Source organism: Phoca vitulina, unplaced genomic scaffold (assembly GCF_004348235.1).
Source record: "Phoca vitulina isolate PV1807 unplaced genomic scaffold, GSC_HSeal_1.0 scaffold42, whole genome shotgun sequence".
Classification (NCBI taxonomy): Eukaryota; Metazoa; Chordata; class Mammalia; order Carnivora; family Phocidae; genus Phoca; species Phoca vitulina.
The window spans coordinates 13,473,461-13,488,525 of NW_022589745.1; the positions used below are offsets into that span (position 1 = coordinate 13,473,461).

Genomic DNA, 15,065 nt, shown 5'->3' on the forward strand with positions numbered 1-15,065 from the left:
ACTGAGTACTCAGTGCTGCTTACCTGTCTTCCTATAGAATGTTTAACCCCCTTGGTTTTCATGACACCATACCATCCCCATGCACAGTGTGAGGTGCATGATGGGTGAGATGATCTCCGATGTTCCATAAAGTTCCCACCTTCTCTGGCTGAGGTATCTTGGTAGAGAATACTGTCTCTCTCAGTGCCTTCTCTTTTTCCTCCTCCAGCCATTCTGGAAATTGGACCAGTGCTCCTCAGAAGTCTTTCTGTGCCCACACTATTGCTGTTGGTATTGACTTTGCAGAGAACTCGTTAATAGGGGTTTGGTGCCTGAGTGCTCAATACCAAAAATAATTCTGGCTATGGCGAGAGGCAGAAATGTTTGTGCTTTCTCTTCCGTGTGCCGTAGATTGCTGAGCATAGCAATGATTCTTGTACATTGTACTTTTGCAGAGTTAATATTCTCAAACATCTGGGGGGAAAAACTGGAGAAGGCTTTAATTAGACAAGATGATGGGTGTCACTTCACAAAAGAGGCCATGGTGAATAGGACTGATGTGGTGAGTGATGGACTCAGTGAACCCCTGGAAGAATAAGAAGGGACTGGTGTGCCTGAAAATGCAGCAAGACAGGCCTCAGCTGTGATTCTTCTGGGTCCATGGATTCTGGACCCTTAGGACAGAGACCTATGAAGATCACATCTGATGTTGATGGACCTTTGACTTCCATTGCTAGACACTGTGCTTCTCTGTAGGAGGCACAGGCAGGAACCCACTTGATCCCATGCCTCAAGGCTCATAATCTAGTGGCAGAGATTGACTTGTGGGCACAAAGGACACTGAGTAAGAGCATGCATCGGGCATGCCCCACTGTTTGAACAACTTAGTTTTGGTGAGAACCCCCTCCCCCACATGCAGCTGCAATAAACCCCCAAAGTCCCACATACATGTGGAAAATATCTTAGAGGCCATTCCATCTGAACTTGACATTGATCCTATCCTTAATGGATTTTCAGTCAACTATCATGTGGACATTTTCCCTTTCATAAACAAGGAAGATGAAGCTTCGAAGACTTGTCAACTCTCTGTCACCCACCTAGTTAGTGGCAGGTCTTTTCCCTCAGAGGGTATTTCTGTTAAAAAAAAAAAAATCACATTTTAATTTTACTATGAGAAGTCTTCACTAGCCATACCCTTGCTCCCTAGTATGAAACTATAAATTCAGAGGCAGAAGGGAGGTCTGGCAGGGACACCTAGGGAATCATTCTGCCTCTGTTGAAACTAGGAAGCCACAAGCACTCAATGTCACAGGTTTCTCCTGCCATTGCTGGTGACTTCTCAGGTGTCCTGGGCATCCTGATGGCCCCATTCACCTCTGAGGAGTCTGCTTACATTGTGTGAGAGTGAGGCACAGCAGACATGTTCCCCAAGGGGGGTCAGCCTCGCTCCAGGATGGGGCTAGTGTCCGTCTGGGTCTACCACTTCCTGAGTCTGAAAGAGCCACAGGACTGCAGGGCCACTGGGGTGAAAAGACCAGAGCTTTGGAGTCAGACAGGTCTCTTCTCAAGTCGCAGTTCTGCCATTTTCTTTCTTTTCTTTTTTTTTTAAATTTTATTATGTTATGTTACTCACCATACAATACATCATTAGTTTTTGATGTGGTGATCCACATTCCATTTTTTTCGTATAACACCCAGTGCTCCATGCAGTACGTGCCCTCCTTAATACGAATCACCGGGCTAACCCATTCCCCCCACCCCCTCCCCTCTAAAACCCTGTTTGTTTCTCAGAGTCCATAGTCTCTCATGGTTCATCTCTCCCTCTGATTCCCGCCCCCCCTTCATTTTTTCCTTCCCTCTCCTAATGTCCTCCATGCTATTCCTTATGTTCCATAAATAAGTGAAACCATATGATAATTGACTTTCTCTGCTTGACTTATTTCACTTAGCATAATCTCCTCCAGTCCCATCCAAGTTGATGTAAAAGTTGGGTATTCATCCTTTCTGATGGCTGAGTAATATTCCATTGTATATATGGACCACATCTTCTTTATCCATTCATCTGTTGAAGGGCATCTCAGCTCTCTCCACAGTTTGGCTATTGCAGACATTGCTGCTATGAACATTGGGGTGCATATGGCCCTTCTTTTCACTACATCTGTGTCTTTGGGGGTAAATACCCAGGAATGCAATTGCTGGGTCATAGGGTAGCTCTATTTTTAATTTTTTGAGGCACCTCCACACTCTTTTCCAAAGTGGCTGTACCAACTTGCATTCCCACCAACAGTGTAAGAGGGTTCCCCTTTCTCCACAACCTCTCCAACATTTGTTGTTTCTTTCCCTGTCCATTTTTGCCATTCTAACTGGTGTAAGGTGGTATCTCAATGTGGTTTTGATTTGAATTTCCCTGATGGCTAATGATGATGAACATTTTTTCATGTGTCTGTTAGCCATTTGTATGTCTTCTTCAGATAAGTATCTTTTCATATCTTCTGCCCATTTTTTGACTTGATTGTTTTTTGGGTGTTGAGTTTGAGAAGTTCTTTATAGGTCTTGGATACCAGCCCTTTATCTGTAGTGTCATTTGCAAATATCTTCTCCCATTCTGTGGGTTGCCTCTTTGTTTTGTTGACTGTTTCCTTTGCTGTGCAGAAGTTCGGCCATTTTCAAGTTGTCTGGGTTTCTCAGGTTCCTTATTATCTTTGACCCTCAGTCTCCTCAGTGGGAAATGGGGCTATTAGAAAGACTTTAAGATCACACATAGAAACCCAAGTCATGTAAAGATTATGACTACCACCAGAATTATTTCAGAGATGGACAGATCACCTATCTCCAACCCTCCATTCTCACATGCAGAAATTAAGGCCCATGGAGGTTATGTTCCTTTTCTAAGGTCACAGCTAAGACTCAGAAAGACTGCGGCTTAAGAAAATAGTTTTGTTTTGTTTTGTTTTGTTTGTTTCTTTTAAGTTTTGCAGTTATGAACTGGGTTAATTCCAGTTTTTCTGGCCCAGTCGTGGAGTGGAAAAAGCCATCATCACTGAGAAATGATTTTTCTCTTACAAGAAATGATTTTTCTCTTACAAGAAATGATTTTTCTCTTACAAGTAACTGTCTGCCTAGGACATGCATAGCCCTGTCCCCCAGATACACAGCTCCGTGTTTTCAGGTATTGTGGCCATACACCTCTTGTTGCCTCCACGTGGACATTTTAATGGGCCCAGGCATCTTTGGAAACATTAACTAGGGAATGTTTAGGGCCCCTTAATCTGGAGATGGCTTTCACTCAGGTGCTGATTGACCCACAACTCATGTGGCTCCTACTAACTTCTCTCCTGCCCATTTGGCCCCTTCTGATCTTATCCTCTGAACCTCACTGACCTCCTCACTGTCGCTTTTCCACCCCACACCCACCCGGTTGCTTCGCTCAGGAGGCATCTTTAATTTTGGAGGTGGGGCAGGGTGATGGAGGCAGAAAGCCCATCCCCTATCATAATGTTTCTGCCAGATTTTGCCTTGCTCGAAGTCTTTACTTTTGGAAAACAACATCTAGAGTCCTTGGTGTTCTTTGGTGGCCCTGTCACATCCCTCCCTACTGAGCACTGAGTGATGGGGTGGTTTCATTAGGATCTACAGCACCACAGAAGCAAAGTAATCAATAGTGATAGTAGCTGCCATTTAGAAGGTGCTCACCATGTGCCTGCACTGTGGGTGCGTTTTCTATCTATGATCTACTTTAACCATCATAGTAACCAGTTGCCACGAGGATTTCTGACCTCCTCTGACAAGAGAGGATGCTACCTTAGATCGCACATAGCTAGTAGGTGGTAGGGATGAGACCCAGACTATGAATACAAAAGTCTAGCTTTTTTTGCTGCACCAATATAGCTTTCAATTGAATATGAGAGAGGCGGGGAGAGAGAGAGAGAGAGAGATATTTATGAAATAGAGGTGACATTAGCCTAACCCAAGCTCCTCTAGATTGCTTTTTCTTTGCTGTTACTGAATCAAAGTAGTCTAAGCATGTGTAGAAAGTCTGAGTGCTTAGGAGCCTGATACTGGGCCAATTCACTGAATGTGCAAAACTTAACCTAGCAACATATGAGCACCCTGCATAGATGTGGATGCTCTGATTCTAGTGAATTAAAAAGATCAAATATTTGAATTTGGGAAGTTATTAGAGTAAAATATTGTAGCATTCTTCATGAGGGGATTAAAAAAGATCCCCTCAAGTGGTGACCAAGAAGGACTCAGTCTGCCATGGCTGGCTGTGAAGATGGGACCAAGGAGTGTAGGCAGCCATTAGAAGTTAGAAAAGCCAAAAGTTTCCCTGCCCAAACCTTGATTTTAGCCAACTGAGACCTGTATCAGACTTCCGAACTACACCAGAATGATAGGGTTAATTTATATTGTTTAAGCTATCAACTTGGTGGTAATTTGTTACAGCAGTATTGAAAATTAATGCAATGTGGGAGCAGAAACTATGTCTGATTCATCTTTCTATTCCCTAGTCTCTGTAGAGTGATGAGTACATGTACGAGCTCAGTAAACGTTTTCTGAAAGGAAAGAAGGAAGGGGGGAAAGAAGGAAGGAAGGAAGGAAGGAAGGATTTGAGTTTGACCAAGAGTATTTCTTATAAGGCTCATTGGCATTCATTTGTTCCAAAATATTCTCTGAAGCTCCATGCACCCAGTACTTTGCCAAATACTAGTGGGGAGACATGGAGGGGTACAAGTATAGGACACTCCCTCAAGGAACTTCCAATCTAGCACATATATAAATCAGAGAACAATCAGGTAGTAATTTGTGCATGCCACATACCTCTGAGGAGTAAGAGGAGGGAGAAGGGCATCCATTCCTCACTGGCTGTTGGCTGGAGGTTGCTCTCAGTTCCTTTCCATGTGGCTCCTCCAGAGGGTATCTTGACAACATGGCAGCTGGATTCCCTCAGGGAAAGCAAGACAGAGAAAGTGAGAGAGCAAGGGGGAGAGAGAAAGAGTACTCAAGACAGAAATCAGTCTTTTTGGGGGCGCCTGGGTGGCTCAGTTGGTTAAGCGACTGCCGTTGGCTCAGGTCATGATCCTGGAGTCCCGGGATGGAGCCCCGCATCGGGCTCCCTGCTCAGTGGGGAGTCTGCTTCTCCCTCTCCCACTACCCCCTCTTGTGCTCTCTCTCTCTCTCACTCTCTCTCTCAAATAAATAAATAAAATCTTAAAAAAAAAAAAAGAAATCAGTCTTTTTGTATCTTAATCTTAGAAGTGGCCTTTCTTACCTTTGCTACATTAATTCCTTAGGAGTGAGTCGCTAGGTCGAGTCCATACTCCAGGGAAGTGTTATACCAGGTGTGAATACCAGGAGGAGGTAGAGGTTGCCCACCACAGTTGGGCAGCCTTACTGGTCCCTTTTTTTCCCCAGACACGAGAAGAGAGAACTTCTCCGAAGGCCACAAGCACAGGAAGTAGACAGAACCCATCCCCATTTCTCTGGGAGCCACCCGTTCCACCACAGCGTATGTGTTCTGCGTTACAGTCCCCGTGAGGCATTTAGGAGGGTACTAACTAGTGATGATTTTGCTCTGGCTGACAAAAATCTAGATTGGGCACAATCTCATAGCATCTCAGTCTAGCGACCTCCTAGGAAGCTGTACTCAAGGACAGGGGTTGGACAGGTAGGGACTTACACATTTTCTTGAGCTGTTACTATTCCATGGGAAAGAGTATTGGCTAAAGAATAGGAGAACTTATGTTTGAGTTTACATGGTAGGAATGAGTTTAGGCAGGTTACTTAAACTCTCTGAGTTTGTTTCCTCATCTACAAAATGGGCATCTACCTGGAGCGTAGTCACTTAATGTGCCTTGTAGTCACTCATGGGCTTTCGGACACACATCTTGAGAATTTCCCTAATTCCTAATACCCTGAGAAACTCATTATCCCAGCTTTCCTCATGGTTCTGGTGCAGGCATGGGAAATAGGCTCTGCCAATGAAATCGTCAGATAGACATGCAGAATTCAAAGTATACTCATGAAGAAAAGGGCTTCAGGAAAAATGAGTTTCCTGGAGACTGGTGACTTTTGCTCACAGAGGCCACATTATTCTTGTCCCAGCCCAGCATCAGTGGGTACAGCTGCTGTGGTGTGTCATGGTGCGGTAGGTACCTTTGCCCAGGGAGATTGCACTGGGGTCACTGTTGGAGCTTTCTTGCAGTGTGGCTTGGGCATGGTTCCCAGCTGCCCAGCTCCAACTTGACCTTCTGGCCTGCCTGGAGCTTCAGTGAGCTACCTAATATCATAAATTAAATTCCACTTTTGTTTAAACCACCTAGAATGTACTGTTGTAGCAGCCAGGAGCATTGACTGATCTACTACCTCTCAGGGTATCTTGGGGATAAAATAAGATAATGTACGTGAAGCACTTCACAAAGGGCTTTTTATATAATAGGCACTAAGCAAATGGTATCTCTTAATGCTTATTTTATTACTATCCCTTTCTTTCAATGTCACTTGGGTACTTCATGAGTGGAAGTCAAATCTCAACCACATGTTTATACTTTAGACCAGGGACCTCAACACTGGGTGGCTTTGCCCCCAAGGGGTATTGGCCAATGTCTAGAGACATTTTTGGTTGTCACGACTGGGGGTTGAGTGCTATTGGCATTTAGTAGGTAGAGGCCAGGGATGCTGCTAAACATCCTACACAGGTCAGTTCCACACGAAGAATTATCTAGTCCACTATCCAGTTAGCAGAGCTCAAGGTCGAGAAACCCATCTGTAGACTCAGGAGCAGAGTAAAACCTGGCCATCACTCTCCACTCTGTCAGTAATAACCTATTAAGTTTAGCCAGCCCTGGTTCCGGTGTGGAAAATCTCTAGATTCAGGAGCACCAGAGTGCAAATTTAGTCACACAATTTTGTGTCCCTGGAAAGCACTAGCAAGGCGATGAAAGGAGAACATGAAATGGTACAAGTTTTCATAAATGTATTCCCAGTGTCCTGGATTAAAGAATTAGAAAAATAAATAAATAAATTCAGAAATATCTCAATTTTTGCTGGGGACTTTTTTTTTTTTTTTTTTCCCTTTGTTCGATTTTACTGATGCTATTTTAATGGCTGGGCTTTTCTGTGTCAGAGAATCTAAGTATTTCCCTCACAACTATAAATCTCTATTATGCCCACATATAGCAATATAGAGTCTCTCTGTAGTTATGCACTTTTATTAGTGCACAGAAAATTGAAACATAAAACATCAAATAGGCCGTTTCTTTTAACCACAGATATGAGTTGAATTCATTGCCATATTGTTCTTCAACTTTATAATGACTATGGCTTATTCCAAATGGAAAATGTGTCCAAGAGAAGAAGACAACTATAATGTAGTACCAGTGATGGGCTTGTGACCCTCCCCAGGTTTCTTCCTCAGCTTCCCCTTCTGAAAGGGTGAACCAGATGACCTCCAAGATCCTTCCTGATTTGTGGGATTCTTAGGGATTGCCAAGCTCCCAGGGCTCTCCCTAGAGGGAAGCAGTGTTATGAGTTTGTTGGAGCATTTGCATGATCCAGCCTCAAATTCAAGGCCATGACCTTTTGTCTAGGAATAAGCCTCCACCTGGCAGGTGCTTCTCTGAAGGTCATGTGGAGCACACTGGTTGTTTTTTAGTTTGTGTGCCAAAGAAGAGCTTCTAGGAAATGGCAGTGTAATCTTGCATCCAGGTTTTATCTTTCCAGTTGGATTCTCAGACCCCCATCAAGGTTTCTGTCTTTTCAGCTAGGTTTCTTATACCCTGGTCTGGTTTTAAAGTAATAGATCATGATCTCCTTGAGAGGAGAAATGGTGTCTGATTCACCTTTGTGTGCTCCCATGCACAGAACCTTGTACATGTATATATACATAGAAACATAATTTTTTTGAGCAATATTTATATTTTATTTATTTACACAACTTTTCTTTCAATAAACATTTTTATTGAAGCATAAAATGTATAAAAGTGTATAAATCATAGGAGTACAGTTAGGTGAATACTCACAAAGTCCTCTATCCTTAAGCAACCACTAATATACTCTATGTCCCAGTAGATTTGACTATTATGGACATTTCATATAAATGGAATCATCCAGTATGTGATCTTTTATGACTAACTTCTTTCATTTAGCATAATGTTTTCAAGGATCATCCATATTGTAGCACGCATCATTACTTTATTCCTTTTACTTTTAATTCCTTTAGTTTATTGCTGAATAATAATTCATTGTATAGACATACCCCATTTCATTTATCCATTCATTAGGTGGTAGACATTTTGATTCCTATGAATAGTGCTGCTATGAATACTCATGTAGAAGTTTTGAATGGTCTTACGTTTTTAATTCTCTTAGGTATATACCTGGGAGTGCAACTGCCGGATTTTATGATAACTCTCAAATTTAGTTTTTTGAGGAATGGCCAAACTATTTATCAAAGCAGCTGCGCCATTTTACATTTCCAACAGCAATGTATGAGGGTTCCAATTTCTCCACATCTTCACCATGCTGGTTATCATTCTTCTGATGCCAGCCATCTGTTATGGACCGAATGATGTCTCCCCCTGCCAAATTCATATATTGAAATCCTAATCTCCAGTACCTCAGAATATGACTGTATTTGGAGAGAGGGGCTTTAAAGAGGTCATTAAATAAAAATAAGGTCATAAGGGTGGGTCCTAATCCAATATGACTGGTTTTCTTATAAGAAGAGGAAATTTGGACACAGAGAGGTACAGAGGGAAGACCATGTGAAGACAGAAAGACGAAGGCCATCTACAAGCCCAGGAGAGAGGTCTTAGAAGAAACCAAGCATGCTGGCTCCTTGATCTTGGACTTGTAGTCTCTAGAATTGTGAGAAAATACATTTCTGTGTATAAGCCACCCAGTCAGGGGTCCTTTATTATGGTCCCTAGCAAACTGATACACCATCCTACAGGATGTGAAGTGGTATCTCATGTTTGTTTTTTTTTTAATTGATGTAAAATTAACATACAGTATTATACTAGTTTCAGGTGTACAACATACTGATTCAACAATTCCATACATTACTCAAGGCTCACCATGATACATGTAGTCACCATCTGTCACCATATGTTATTATAATATTATTAACTGTATTCCCTGTGCTGTATTAGTCATCCCTGTGACTGATTTATTTCATGACCGGAGGTTTGTCCATCTTAATCCCTTTTATCTCTTTCACCCACCTCCCCACCCTCCTTCCCTTGTGGCAACCACCAGTTTATTCTCTGTACTTAAGAGTCTGTTTTATTATTTTGTTTTGTTTCTTCGTTTGTTTTGTTTTTAAGATCCCACAGATAAGTGAAATTATACAGTGTTTGCCTTTCTTTGTCTGACTTATTTCACTTAGTATAATACTCTCTAGGTCCATACATTCATGGTCTTGATGTGCCTTAATGACTAATGACACCTGTCCTTGAGCTCTTTGGCCAGAACTTGTGGGTCTTTTTGAAGACATGTCTATTTGGAACTTTTGCCTATTTTAAAATTGGGCTATCTGTATTTTTATTATTGTGTAATAATTGTTTATATGTATTAGATATAAGACTCTTAACAGATATATGATTTGCAGTGTTCCCCCATTCTGTGGACTGTATTTTCAGTTTTTTGATGGTATAGGATGCAAAAGTTTTACATTTTGATGTAGTCCAGTTTATCAATTTTTGTCTTTTCATTTGTACTTTTAGTTTTGTATCAAAGATCGCTTCTTGGCCTTTTGGCTAAGATCAAGTGTAGTTTTGTATCAAAGAAACCAATGGCCAATTTTTTTTTTAAAGATTTTATTTATTTGTCAGAGAGAGAGAGAGAAAGCAAGCATGAGCAGGGGTAAGGACAGAGGAAGAAGCAGACTCCCTGGATGCGGGGCTTGATCCTAGGACCCTGAGATCATGACCTGAGCCAAGGTCAGATGCTTAACTGACTGAGCCACCCAGGTGTCCTGACCAACAGCCAATTTTACGAAGATTTACTCTTGAGTTTTATAGTTTTAACTCTTACATTTAGGTCTTGAGTCCACTTTGGGTTGAATTTTGTGTATAGTGTGTGTGGATATCCACCTGTTCCAGAATGATTTGTGAAATATTGGTTTAGTTTTGGAAGTTAAATTATTTTTGTAGTCTTATGGTAAGTATAGCTTTATGTGTGTGTGTGTCACTGGATATAAATTGCTAATATTTTGTTTAGAATTTTCCAACTTATGTTTTGACATGAGATGACCTGGTTTTCCTTTATTATAATTTCATTGTTAGTTTTTGATATCAAGGTTATGTTGGCTGCATGAAATGATTTGGGAAGTGTTTCCTCTTGCACTAACCTCTGAAAGAATTTGCATAAGGTTATTTTTATTTATTTACTCCTTAAGAGTTTGGAAAAATTCAATGAAACCATCTTGTCCTGAAATTTTCCCTTAAGATCTTTTTAAAAGAATGTTTTATCTATCATCTATCTATCTATCTATCATCTATCTATCATCTATCTACCTATTTTTATTATTTTTTAAATTTTTATTTAAATTCCAGTTAGCTAATATACAGTGTAATATTAGTTTCAGGTGAACAATATAGATATAGTGATTCAACACTTCCATACAACACTCAGTACTCATCACAAGTGCACTCCTTAATCCCCATCACCTATTTCTCCCATCCCCCCACCCACTTCCCCTTTGGTCACCATCAGTTTATTCTCTATGTTTAAGAGTCTTCTTGGTCTTCCTCTCTTCTCTTTCTTTTTCCATTTGTTTGTTTTGTTTCTTAAATTCCCCATATGAGTGAAATCATATGATATTTGTCTTTCTCTGACTTATTTCACTTAGCATTATACTCTAGCTCTATCCATGTCATTGCAAATGGCAAGATTTCATTCTTTTTTATGGCTCAGTAATATTCCATTGATTATGTATATGTGTATACCACACACACACACACACACACACACATACACACACACACCACATCTTCTTTATCCATTCATGAGTTGATGGACCCTTATCCATTACATTTTTTAATAGCTATAGGACCATTGAAATTTCCTATTTCAGCTTATATCAATGTGGCAAGTTGTGTTTTTCTAGGAATTTGTTCATTTTTTCTACATTTTCAAAACATTTTTGTGTAAAATTATTTAAAATATCTTTTTATTATCTTTAAAATTTCTGCACAAATTTCTGTAATGCTGTGCCCTTTTCCATTTCCATATTGGTAATTTGTGTCTTCTCTTTCTTCTGTTATTGATCAGTGTTGCCAAGGGTTTATCTGTTTTATTAGTTTTTTAAAAGAATCACCTTTTGGCATTGCTTATTTATTTTTTTTAAGTTTTATTTATTTAAGTAATCTCTACAACCAACATGGGCTCAAACTCATGACCCTGAGAGCAAGAGTCACCCACTCTTCTGCCTGAGCCATCCAGGAGCCCCTGTTTATTTTTTCTATTCTTCTTTTGTTTTATATTTTATTAATTTTTGCTATTATTTTTATCCCCTATTATGTTTGGATTTAATTTTCTGTACTTTTTCTAACTTCTAGAGAGGAATGCTTCCATCACTGATTTTTAGTTTTGTGTTCTTTTCAATATATATAATTAAGGCCATAAATTGCAGCATCCCACAAGTGTTTATATTTTGTGGTTCTCATGATCACCTAATTCAAATTAATTTTGTAAGTTTTTTATGATTTATTCTTTGGCCCATGAATTTAGAAGTGTATCACTTAATTTCCAAGAATTTAGGGATTTTTCTCTCTATACTTTATTATTGATTTCTACTTCAACTTTCTAATTGTGGTGAGAAAATAGACACTAAATGGTTTTAATCTTTGAAATTGTTGGCTCTTGCTATATGACTTAGCATAAAGAGAGTTTTAGTAAATATTCCATTGGCATTTGCAAGAAATGTGTGTACTGCGGATATTGAGGACAGAGTTCTGTCAATTAGTTCATATATGTTGATTGTGTCATTTAACTATTTTGGCTGATTTTTCTGCCTGATAATCTGCTCTTAACGCTCCGTCCTTATTTCTGTAATTTATTTTAAAAAATCATTATTTATGGTTTAAACTCCACAAATATTGTTATTTTGTTTAAAATACTATTTGTTTTATTTTTAAAAATGCTATTGTATTGTGTGTTGTTTTTGTTGCTTCTGTTTTGTGAAGTTGTATCTAATCTTAATGGCTGCAGGAGTTGTAACAAGAAGAGTATTGAGAAATGTGATACATTTATTCATAAGCACAATTATAAACAACTTCTGCTGGGGCACCTGGGTGGTGCAGTCAGTTAGACATCTGACTCTTGGTTTTGACTCAGGTCATGATCTCAGGGTCCTGGGGTCCCGCCTGAGGTTGAGCCCCGCCTCCAGCCCTGAGTGGAGCCCAGAGTCCAGTGGGGCCCCCGCATCATGTTGGGCTCTGCACTCAGTGGGGAGTCTGCTTCTCTCCCTCTGCCCCTCCACGTGTGCTCTTTCTCTCTCTCTCTCAAATAAATAAGTAAATCTTAAAAAAAAAAAATTAAAAAGGTAAAAAATAAATAAAAACAACTCTGCTGATCCCCTGGAGTCTACCAGCTTTGGAATCTTTGATTTTGATTAGCAGTAGTGATACTAAAATAAATTCTTCCCAGGTTCTGCCTTGTTCTTCCTGCCACCATGAAACTACCATAGAACCTGAAATATACATTATTTTCACCATTCCTTTGGAAACTTCCATCTTATAGCATTTTCTCCCTGGTCAGATTTTGGGAGCACAATGATTCATTTTTACAGAGAAGGCCTAAATTTAATTTGAAGGTAGAGGAGAAAACAAGATTGTGTTATATTATTGATCATTTCCCCCAAATCACACATTTGAACTCCTTATTTAACAAAGGATCATTTTCCTGATTTGTGAATGGGTTTACTTGAAAAGTTTTATGAAGATACAGATTTAATCCACTTCATTATCATTTTAACAAATTACCACGTGGATATAAAATAGTTACATGGAGATAGATATACAATACAGGGTAGTAATGTTTTGAATACTGAAGATACGGCATCCCAGGAAATCGAGACCATCTGGCTGTTGTAAGCCTGGAAACTGCCTCTTAGAATGCATGTTGTCAGAATAAAGGTATACCTCAGGTTGCACCATGGCATTTTACTATGTATCAGCATCTGATGTGGACAGTTAAGACACGAGTACACTCACAGTGAAAAAGGTAATAAACTGAAGGAGCTATCTGAGCAGTATTTGTGCCTGGCAGTAATGGAAAACATTATTGCTGTCAAGTTACTCGGGGGAAAAGCCACTTCTGCAGAGTTAGATCCTTTATTCCTCTCCAGTGGTAACACACTGTAGTGGAAAGAGGACTGATTTAGTGGTCAGAGATCGGGGTCCCAATTCAGATTCTCCTGCTCACCTGCTCTGTGATCTTCAGCCAATCTCTTCTCCTCCAGATGTTAGTTCCTCATCCCTAAAAACCAGGAGCTGCCCAAAATGCAAGCTCAGGCCAAGCTAGCTGAGAATCTACACATTAAAGAGATAGCAAAGATGTGGGAGGGAGTCCCTAGGACTAAAATGTCTGAGTACTTTTCATTCCAATGAATGTATGTTTCATTCCAGTGTTATCAGTGTAGTTGAAAACAGATGACATTTTTAACATGGTTTGCCATATTTCAGTCAAATTTTTGGTCTCCAAAAAGTGAGCTATCTTTATTCCTGTGTCAAAGTGAAGGATCCTCGGCTGCTGTCAAGTGGGCACCAGTGGGGGCCCCTACTTTCAGTCATGTGGCTCTGGACCATTGCACCTGTTCACATTGCTCACATTAATGAGCAAGGCTGATGAATCAGGCTGGCAGTGGCAGATCAGGGAAGACTGTGTAGACCAAAGAAACATATTCACATCTTGCATCACTTCCTGAAAAACAGAGAGGGGAGTGCATGTTTACAAATACCTCCTGCAGATAGGGAAGAATACTGTATCCATCAGAGGGTTTCTGCTGTCCCTCTTGATAGAACTTTTCCACGAGCCTAGTTGAATTTCCACATTGGATCTACAGGTAAGAAGGAGGGGGGGATTGTGTATGTGCACGGGAGTGGGGCAGAGGACGTTGGGAAAGGAGCATTAAGCTGGTGAGGCCTGGACACTGACAGTCAGAGCAAGCCATATCCCACAGAGACAACATTGAAGATTGGCTTGCTAAGGTCAAGATGACACATTCCAGGAAACTGGCCAGGGTGGGCTGCATGCAGCTGGACCTAATCCCTATTAGTTTTGAGCAAAAATGCTTCCCCCTCTACTCTGCCCTCCATCACCCCCCCCCCCCGCTTTCCTCTTGATCAGAGGAGGTGGCTGAGCTGAGTGGGGACATCCAGACAGGGGGGCTGGGAGCCTCTCATCCTGTCAGGTTACATACTCTCTTGGTCCCACATGAAGACAGCCTGGCAACCCTGTGGATACAAGTTTTGCCAAATAAATGGGTCTTTGAGTGAATTTAAAAAGACACCTTTTCTGGGCTTAAGAGGGGCCATTTGTGATGTGAGCTCCCTGCCTCTCAGGTGGACACCCTTGTGTGGGGCTCTGTTGGAGATACTGCCGCAGCCCCGTGGCCTTGGGTTTTGTTTCCAGTTTGGGCAATTCCTATGGCACAGTCTGCTCCCCCTTTGTCATCACGGAGCACTTCCTTTCTGCCCTGCTTGGGCATGTGCACTCATGCTCTGATGTACACACCCACCAAAAAAGTGCCAAGGATCTGGCTAATTCGGTGCATTGTGTTTTTGTTTTGCTTTTGGTTAGGGCAGGAGTGATGATTGACATCTTTTTTTTCTGCTGCTGAGAGGATTTTATAAAATTCCATTTGTTTTTTTTTTTAATTTTTTTTCAAAGATTTTATTTATTTATTTATTTGAGAGAGAGAGAGAGAGAGAGCAGGAGCAGCAGGGAGAGGCAGAGGAAGAGGGAGAAGCAGACTCCCTGCTGAGCAGGGAGCCCGATGTGGGGCTCGATCCCAGGACCCTGGGATCATGACCTGAGCCGAAGGCAGACGCTTAACCGACTGAGCCACCCAGACGCCCCAG

At 40.9% G+C, this 15,065-nt stretch overlaps 1 long non-coding RNA gene and 1 pseudogene across 1 annotated transcript in view; both read left to right on the forward strand.

The window, feature by feature from the left end:
• The window catches only part of LOC116648223, a 54,021-nt gene that overhangs the window by 16,577 nt on the left and 22,379 nt on the right, over window positions 1-15,065 (forward strand). The gene's annotated exons all lie outside the window — the stretch shown is intronic.
• LOC116648307 lies at window positions 9,718-9,806 on the forward strand (annotated as a pseudogene).